General features: G+C 38.6%; 2 non-coding genes across 2 annotated transcripts; one reads left to right on the top strand and one right to left on the bottom strand.

The window, feature by feature from the left end:
* The first annotated feature begins 600 nt into the window (after nucleotides 1-600).
* LOC145417244 (U2 spliceosomal RNA) lies at nucleotides 601-793 on the top strand. Its single transcript, XR_013900458.1, has one exon. It is a non-coding gene; the product is annotated as a U2 spliceosomal RNA (small nuclear RNA).
* A 7,002-nt stretch (nucleotides 794-7,795) lies between these two features.
* On the bottom strand, nucleotides 7,796-7,988 carry LOC145417239 (U2 spliceosomal RNA). The gene has a single exon (XR_013900454.1). It is a non-coding gene; the product is annotated as a U2 spliceosomal RNA (small nuclear RNA).
* Nucleotides 7,989-9,853: the final 1,865 nt, after the last annotated feature.

The raw sequence follows: 9,853 nt of genomic DNA, 5'->3' as shown, positions 1-9,853 counted from the left end.
GTTACTCTAATTAGGGACGACAACTGACGTATATGGAAATGTTCCTGACTCGTCTGGTTCCCTTTCATATATTGATGTCCCCTATATTAGGTTGTGCCTCGACTGACAGTCACCAGGTGATGAGTGCAGGTATGTAATGTAGAAAGGCATTACATATCTGTCGAGGCTTTTTTACCAAGTGTAGGTCTAGTTATTTGTCTCTTAGGATTTAGTATAGGTTAGCGATTTGTCTGTTAGGTGGTTAGTTTTAGAGTCTTTAGATTAGGTATTTTTGTTTATAAGTAATAGCCTATATAAGGTTAAAAAAATAATAATAATAATAATAATAATAAGACTAAAAAAATATATATATATATTATATACAGTATATATGTACGTGTGCATGAAAGTGTGTATGTTCATATGCATGGATGTGTGTATGTATGTATGTATGTATATATATATATATATATATATATATATATATATATATATATATGTTCATATATATATATGTATATATGTGCCAATATATATACATAAATATATTTTTGCCTTAATGACCAGGGGCTCCGGCCTCAGTGGTCGATAGGCAAAAAACAAAAACAAAAATGGTTAGGCATCGCTTCTCGGCCTTTTGGCTAAGATCAAAGTGTAGTATCTGTTCTTATCAGCTTAGTATCTGATACGATCCCCATGTGGGATCAACGATATTAATCTGATTTTTTGACCATGGCGAAGTGCTAGGGGTTAGCTCCACTTTTGCCACGGATCGGCCCGGTATTGCAGTATTTCCGGGATCGGTCCACTCCCCCAGGGGAGAATAATTTATCATATAAACGTGTAAGAGGTACCTTTCCCCTACTTCAGCACTTACAGACTACGCAGATCTCCCCCCTCCCCCTCACTAGTTTTGGGGCATTTGCCCTAAACAAACAGTGAGCCCCTCCGGGACGGGGACAGTAAAACGGTGAAGGAATAGCTCACGATGTAGTACAGCCTACTGTACTTACTCTTTCACCTTCATCATTCATTAATAAAAACTTGCTTAAGCTGAAACGGTTTTTGCAGTGTGAGACATGTCTAGATGCATTAGTGAGTACTAACATCACTACTAATAATATCCTAGTCTTGCTGAAGAGGAAAGGTGCTCTGATTTCTCCCTTGGATGATGACATTGATGTATGAATGACATGTGAGCCGCCTTTCAAAGTACATGCTTCTCATTTTGTGAAATCAGGGGAAAATCTTTCCAAATTAACTTATAACGGTCCCAAGCAGTCAGTGTTGCACATTTACTTGCACAAACCTATAATCACAGACCTTGACAATCACATGAAAGAATAAGGAACATTAGACAATCACATGGTTTTTGTGATTACAGCTATTACTGAAAAATACATCCAAGTCAGATACCATACTGCTTGGAAACGATATACAGATAATTTAATTATAAGGGTAACTAGAAATCACTAAGATTATACTGAGCATGTAGTATTCTATCTATGTATTAACAGACGCCTTAATCCCGTAAGGGGTGACCACAAACAAATCTCCTCCATGTCGCTCAGTCCCTTAACATTTCACTGACCTGATCCCAGCTGACAACACCTCTCCTTCTCATATACATCTCCACTCCATCCCTCCATCCCATCCTTAGCCTCCCCTTCCCTCTCCCCCTGTCCATCTCACTCGCATACACTTTCCTCGTTCGTGTGTCGCACTCTGTCCTTTCCACATGGCCAAACCACTTCCGTGTATTTCTTTTAACATTTTCTGTCACATCCACATCCACACAACAGTGCTCCTTCACTTCCTTATGTGTTACTCTGTGTCTCCACGTAACTCACATGCTTCTTTCAAATAACTCATTCCAACTCCTCACACTCTTGTGACCTTCGAACAAGGTCCAAAACTTCACTTCCATACGATAGACGTGGTATCACAATACTGTCATGCAGTGAGTTTTTTTTTTTTTTTTTTACTTCCATCCTCACGTACCTGTTCCTTATCACTACTTTCAAAGACCCAGCAACCTTTCTTTCCTGTTGTACCCTTTCAAATATTTCACCCTCTAAACTTCCATCCTTACTCATCACGTTACCCAAGCAGCCTACTTAAACGCACTTACATTTTTCATTCCTTCCTCATCAAGCCTCACTACACATTTAGAGATTTCACTTCTCTCAAAGACCAAAACTTTACTCTTCCCTACATTCACACCTTATGATTCCGTTCCTTACACACACTACCAAACACATTCTCCAGGCCTTGCATACAGTTCTTCATCTTCTCTTAACAATTCAGCATCATCTGCAAACAACAGTACAGGGAGTTTCCAGACACTGGCCTCTCTTATTAGGGTCGCTTCAACATCCATTGCCCTTCCTCATATCTCATTTATAAGCCCATTCACATACAGACTGAACAACCATGGGGACAGAGACATGACACATCCATGTTTCAATCTAACATTCAGATAGAAAATTTCACTCAGTTCACAATACACGCGAACTACAGCCTTAGAATCCTCCAAAATACTCAGTGACTTCCCATTTACTCCACATATCCTTAATGCTTTTCACATTCCTTGTCTATCCACCCTATCATTCTTTCTCCAAATCCATGTAGGCCACTTACAACTTCTTTCCCTTTTGTAGAGACATTTCCACTAAAGACTTAAGAAAGATTATCTGATCTACGTAGCCTATTCCCTTCCTAAAACCTTTCCATATGGCCAAACCACCTCAGTGAATTTCTTCGAACACTTTCTGTTACATCCACATCCACACCAGAGCGCTCCTTCACTTCCTCATTTCTTGGTCTGTCTCTCCAAGTAACTCCACATCCTTCTTTCAAATAACTCATTTTCACTGTTCACACTCTTGCGTCCTTCCAACAAGGTCTAAGCTTCTCTTCAATACGTTGGAGTTAGTACAGTATCACAATACTGTCATGCAGTGAGTTTTTTTTTTTTTTTTTTTTTTTACATCCATCCTCACTTCCCTGTTCCTTATCACTGCATTAAAAAAACCAGCAACCTTTCTTTCCTGTTGTACCCTTTCAAGCACTTCAACCTCTAAACTTCCATCCTTATCACGCTGCTCAAGTAGCCTGCTTAAACGCACTCACATTTTTCATTTCTTCCTCATCAAGCCTCACTACACATTTAGAGATTTCACTTCTCTCAAAGACCATAACTTTACTCTTCCCTACAATCACACCTTCTGATTCCGTTCCTTACACACACTACCAAACACATTCTTCAAGCCTTGCATACAGTTCTCCATCTTTTCTTAATACACCATCATATGCAAACAACAGTACAGGGAGTTTCCAAACACTGGCCTCTCTTATTAGGGTCGCTTCAACATCCATTGTCCTTCGTCATATCTCATTTATAAGCCCATTCACATACAGACTGAACAACCATGGGGACATAACATATCCCTGTTTCAATCTAACATTCAGATAGAAACATTCACTCAGATCACTATACACACGCACTGCAGCCATCGAATCCTCAATAATAATCTTCACGGAATTCAACAACTTCCCATTTAATCCATATATCCTTAATACTTTTCACATTCCTTGTCTATACACCCTGTCATACTTCCTCCAAATCCACGAAGACCGTTGGAAACTTCTTTCCCTTTTGTTGAAACATTTCCACTACAGACTTAAGAATCATTATCTGATCTACGCAGCCTATTCCATTCCTACAACCTCTATGTTCTTCTCCAGGTAATTGCTTAGTTATTTCCCTAACTCGATGAATAGCTATCGTACCATATACAGTACTTTTCCTATTACACTACGAAGACAAATGCTGCTATGATTGCCACACACTTCTTTTCACCTATTCCTTTGTATAGGGGAATAATTATACATGACTTCCAATCCTCCAGGGATTCTACCTTCCAAACAGACCAATCTGCACATCTTCCATATCCATTCAACTACTATCTCTTCCTCATGCTTCAGCATTCCACCACATACTACATCATTTCCTAGGTCATTCCCCATCTTGGCTTTCTTCACTGATTTCACACACACACATAGACACACACACACACACACACACACACACACACACACATATATATATATATATATATATATATATATATATATATTTATATATGTGTGTTTCACAAAAATAATAATAATAATTTTCATCTTCATTACTTGTTACATTCATTTACATGAACCAAAAACTTACATAAAGAATAAACACTCTGTCTCAACATTACAGTAAGTGGTCTGGCAAATTATGTAGTTATTTAACACATATTAAAACAGAGAACCTAAGACATGCATTATATATTTTTTTCATTCTAACATTTCTGCTTTCGTTTTCTTCTCGATCATCTTTTGGTGCTTCAGCACCACCTTCAGGAGGTATTGCTTGTCTTCTTCATTTGTACTAATTGAACAGCTGAACTTCACACGCAGAGCAATCGAAAATTGCATCCAAGTCAGATGCCATTATGCTAGGAAATATCATAAAGAAAATTTAATGAAAACGATAACTAGAAGTCGCCAGGAACATACTAAGCTTGAAGCATGTAAAACGAAAAGGCAACCATATTCAAAAATGTCATTTTCAGTTATTTTATTTGTGTTGTAATTCATGAGAATAAATGTTCTTAAATATTTTTAAATCCTATCTGCCGGGTGATGTCTATACACTTGACAATGTGGCTGCTATGGGGCCGCCCCGTGACATCTACACACGCAAGAGTCTTCCCACCACTGTTTGCCCCGGACGCGATTTCATCTGACTGTCAGAAGGTCGAGAAGGAGTCCCTGCAAAGCACACAAGTGACAATCCGTCTGTCCCACGCTCTTACCAGGTGTACAACGGTATCTTCACTTTCCTGTTTGTCTGATTCAGTCTGCACTGCCTGTAGTTAATTGCATCATCCACCCCTGCCAAGTCTATTTCCACGGATACAAGAAAAGGGTTCAGTGACAGTGCCATAAGGCTAGTATATCAAGGAGTGGACAAGTTGTCACATTGACAGCAAGGCCATAGTTGGCGCCACTAAATTTTCTTTATAATATTTCCTAGCATAATGACATCTGACTTGGATGCAATTTTCGATTGCGATCCGTGTGAAGTTCAGCTCTTCAATTAGTACAAATGAAGAAGACAAGCAATACCTCCTGAAGGTGATGTTGAAGCACCAAAAGATGATAGAGAAGAAAACAAAAGCAGAAATGTTAGAATGAAAAAAATATATAAAGCATGTCTTAGCTTCTGTGTTTTAATATGTGTTAAAAAACCACGTAATTTGCCAGACCACTAAATGTTGAGATAGAGTGTTTATTCTTTATGAATGTTTTTGGTTCATGTAAATAAATGTAACAAGTAATGAAGAGGAAAATTATTATTATTTATGTGAAACATTCATATATATATATATATATATATATATATATATATATATATATATATATATATATATATATATATATATATATATATATATATATATATATATATATATATATACACTTGTGTGTGTGTTTATGTGTTTGTGTGAAATCAATGATGAAAGCTAAGACGGGGAATGACCCAGGAAATGATGAAGTATATGGTGGAATGCTGAAGCATGAGGAAGAGATAGTAGTTGAATGGAGATGGAAGACGTGCAGATTGGTCTCGGAGGAAGGTAGAGTCCCTGGAGGATTGGAAGTCATTTATAATTATTCCCCTATACAAAGGAATAGGTGAAAAAGAAGTGTGTGGCAATCATAGCAGCATTTGCCTTCGTCGTGGAATAGGAAAAGTACTGTATATGGTACGATAGCCATTCATCGAATTAGGCAAATAACAGAGCAATTACTTGGAGAAGAATATAGAGGTTGTAGGAATGGAATAGGCTGCGTAGATCAGATAATCATTCTTAAGTCTGTAGTAGAAATGTTTCAACAAAAGGAAAAGAAGTTGTCAACGGTCTTCATGGATTTGAAGAAAGTATGACAGGGTGGATAGACAAGGAATGTGAAAAGTATTAATGATATACGGAGTAAATGGGAAGTTGTTGAATTCCGTGAAGATTATTTTTGAGGATTCGATGGGTGCAGTGCGTGCGTATAGTGCTCTGAGTGAATGTTTCTATCTGAATGTTAGATTAAAACAGGGATGTGTCATGTCCCCATGGATCTTCAGTCTGTATGTGAATGGGCTTATAAATGAGATATGACGAAGGGCAATGGATGTTGAAGCGACCCTAATAAGAGAGGCCAGTGTTTGGAAACTCCCTGTACTGTTGTTTGCAGATGATGCTGTATTGTTAAGAGAAGATGGAGAACTGTATGCAAGGCCTGGAGAATGTGTTTGGTAGTGTGTGTAAGGAACGGAATTATAAGGTGTGATTGTAGGGAAGAGTAAAGTTATGGTCTTTGAGAGAAGTGAAATCTCTAAATGTGTAGTGAGGCTTGATGAGGAAGAAATGAAAAATGTGAGTGCGTTTAAGTGGGCTACTTGAGCAGCATGATAAGGATGGAAGTTTAGAGGTTGAAGTGCTTGAAAGGGTACAACAGGAAAGAAAGGTTGCTGGGTCTTTGAGAGCAGTGATAAGGAACAGGCAAGTGAGGATGGAAGTAAAAAAACAAAAAAACAAAAACTCACTGCATGACAGTATTGTGATACCACGTCTATCGTATGGAAGTGAAGTTTTGGACCTTGCTCGAAGGTCACAAGAGTGTGAGGAGTGGGAATGAGTTATTTGAAAGAAGCATGTGAGTTACGTGGAGACACAGAGTAACACATATGGAAGTGAAGAAGCACTGTTGTGTGGATGTGGATGTGACAGAAAATGTTAGAAGAAATACACGGAGGTGGTTTGGCCATGTGGAAAGGACAGAGTGCGACACACGAACGAGGAGAGCGTATGCGAGTGAGATGGATAGGGTGAGAGGGAAGGGGAGGCAAAGGATGGGATGGAGGGATGGAGTGGAGATGTACATGAAAAGGAGAGGTGTTGTCAGCTGGGGTCAGGTCAGTGAAATGTTGAGGGACTGGGCGACATGGAGGAGATTTGTTTGTGGTCACCCCTTACGGGATTAAGGCGTCTGGTAATGCATAGATAGATAGAATATTACATGCTTAATATAATCCTAGTGATTTCTAGTTACCCTTATAATTAAATTATTTGTATATCGTTTCCAAGCACTATGGTATCTGATTTGGATGTATTTTTCAGTAATAGCTGTAATCACGAAAACCATGTGATTGTCTAATGGTCCTTATTCTTTCATGTGATTGTCAAGGTCTGCGATTCTAGGCTTGTGCAAGTAAATGTGCAACACTGACTGCTTAGGACCGTTATAAGTTAGTTTGGAAAGATTTTCCCCTGATTTCACAAAATGAGAAGCATGTACTTTGAAAGGCGGCTCACATGTCATTCATACATCAATGTCATCATCCAAGGGAGAAATCAGAGCACCTTTCCTCTTCAGCAAGACTAGGATATTATTAGTAGTGATGTTAGTGCTCACTAATGCATCTAGACATGTCTCACACTGCAAAAACCGTTTCAACTTAAGCAAGTTTTTATTAATGAATGATGAAGGTGAAAGAATAAGTACAGTAGGCTGTACTACATCGTGAGCTATTCCTTCACCGTTTTACTGTCCCCGTCCCGGAGGGGCTCGGGGACGGGTATTGCTCGCACTGTTTGTTTAGGGCAAATGCCCCAAGACTAGTGTGGGGGAGGGGGGAGATCTGTGTAGTCTGTAAGTGCTGAAGGTGGGGAAAGGCACCTCTTACTCACACGTTTATATGATAAATTATTCTCCCCTGGGGGAGTGGACCGATCCCGGAAATACTGCAATACCGGGCCGATCCGTGGCAAAGGTGGAGCAAGCCCCTAGCACTTCGCCATGGTCAAAAAATCAGATTAATATCGTTGATCCCACATGGGGATCGTATCAGATACTAAGCTGATAAGAACAGATACTACACTTTGATCTTAGCCAAAAGGCCGAGAAGCGATGCCCAACCAGCGTTGTCTGTTGAGTGTAACTTCTCAGGCTGCGTCACTCCCGACACATATCACTGCCAGCAAGAAGGACACACAAGCCCCGTTAGGCATGGCTTTCGTATCCTTCTTTCCTGCAGTATCAGCTCATGAACTTAATCATCCATATTTTTTGTGAACTGTTTCATACAGTTTGAATGTTACCTCTCTGTTAAAAATGATGTACGGTACCCTGGTGTGATCATCTATAGCATAGATGTTTGATGGAGGAGAAGGTGGCGTGTATGTCTTCCTCTGCCTGGGCGAGTGATGTGGGTGCGCTTGGAGTGTCCGCCCGTGATGGGAGACGGGGAGGGAGATTTACTCAAAACACTGAGTTTCACAGGGCGACCTATTACATTTCATTGCTTTCTGGTGTTCAACACACACACAGATTTGGAGAAATGTTATTTGATATGCAGGGTATATATAAAGATATTTCTTGTCAATTATACAGATCTCTGAAAAACCCACCATCACCACACTGTACTTAGAAAATGTAAAGTTCCTGATTTGTTTATCCCACAAATAATCACAAGTATTCCTTATGAGAAATGTTTACACCGTGTTGTTTTGACATTGTATTATACTATAGTGACTTGAATATGAATCAATCGTTTAGGCCAGTAGTAATAATAAATGGTACTATTATTGAAACATTTAGGTTTTCATCTGCGATGGGAGAGGGATTGACTGAAGACATTGGAGTTTCGCAGGGCGATTTTTTGCGCTTTATTGCTTTCTGAAGATCAACACATTTTTTTTGTTAATGTTATTTGATATACAAGTACAAGTAAAGACACAGACTTCCTTGTTAATGATATAAATTACATCAAAACACACGAGTCACCGCACTAGCCTGACAATATGTTATTATTTTTTGTTTCTACGCAACATGTTCAAAGAAAAATTCTGAATATGAAATATTAAAACCTGTTTTCTTTTTCTCTCACATTACAATATGCTGTAGATAAATATAGATCCACAACATACATCAACAGTAATAATAAGTACTGTAATTTTTTTTTCTCTATAGTATATGGTACACTGCTTCTGTAATTATTATCTCTTTGGTGATAAACTCATTTTTAACCTGCTGGAACCTAAGACAACCAAATCATTCATATAGAAGACAAAATCAAAATACAACCTTACTAATATTCTGCTTACCACAACCTAACCAAACTTAGGCTAAATGGAACTAATAAAATGGAATGTATTCCGACACACTAATAATAACAACAACAACAACAACATTAATAATAATAATAATAATAAACTAGAGGGCTCCCAATGGGGTAATCACAGCAGCCGCGAGGTGATACACATCTAGCTCGGGTCGGAATATGACCTTGACCTTGACGTACACTCACCAATTTCGAAGTGAGGTTTTCATCCCTACTACACACCTGTAAAATTTTGTGATGATATCTTGAGCGGTAGCGGGGTTATCATGGTAACAGACACACAGACCTTGGCCTACTTTCAGCACTTTCGAACTCGTAGAAGACTTTCATTGCTACTACACATCTGTTAAATTCTGTGATGTTATCTTAAGTTGTTGCGAAGTTATCGTGCTAACAGACACAGAGAAACACAAACAGACAAACTGAAAACAATACCGGCTTCTCTATCGCAGCTGGTAATAATGATATATAACGGTCATGATCATCACGATCATCATCATCATCATCATCATCATAATAATAATAATAATAATAATAAAAAATAATAATAAAGATATCTGAGACACACATTCTCTAGTAAAGCATGTGAGGATGAAAAATAGTTATTATAACCCACACACTCCCGGCTACTACTAATGCAATCGTCACCTCACA

The sequence above is a fragment of the Coenobita brevimanus genome, chromosome 109 (genome assembly GCF_032717465.1).
Source record: "Coenobita brevimanus isolate Jiangsu-jjx chromosome 109, ASM3271746v2, whole genome shotgun sequence".
NCBI classification, from domain to species: domain Eukaryota; kingdom Metazoa; phylum Arthropoda; class Malacostraca; order Decapoda; family Coenobitidae; genus Coenobita; species Coenobita brevimanus.
This window is presented reverse-complemented; position numbering and strand designations above follow the sequence as displayed.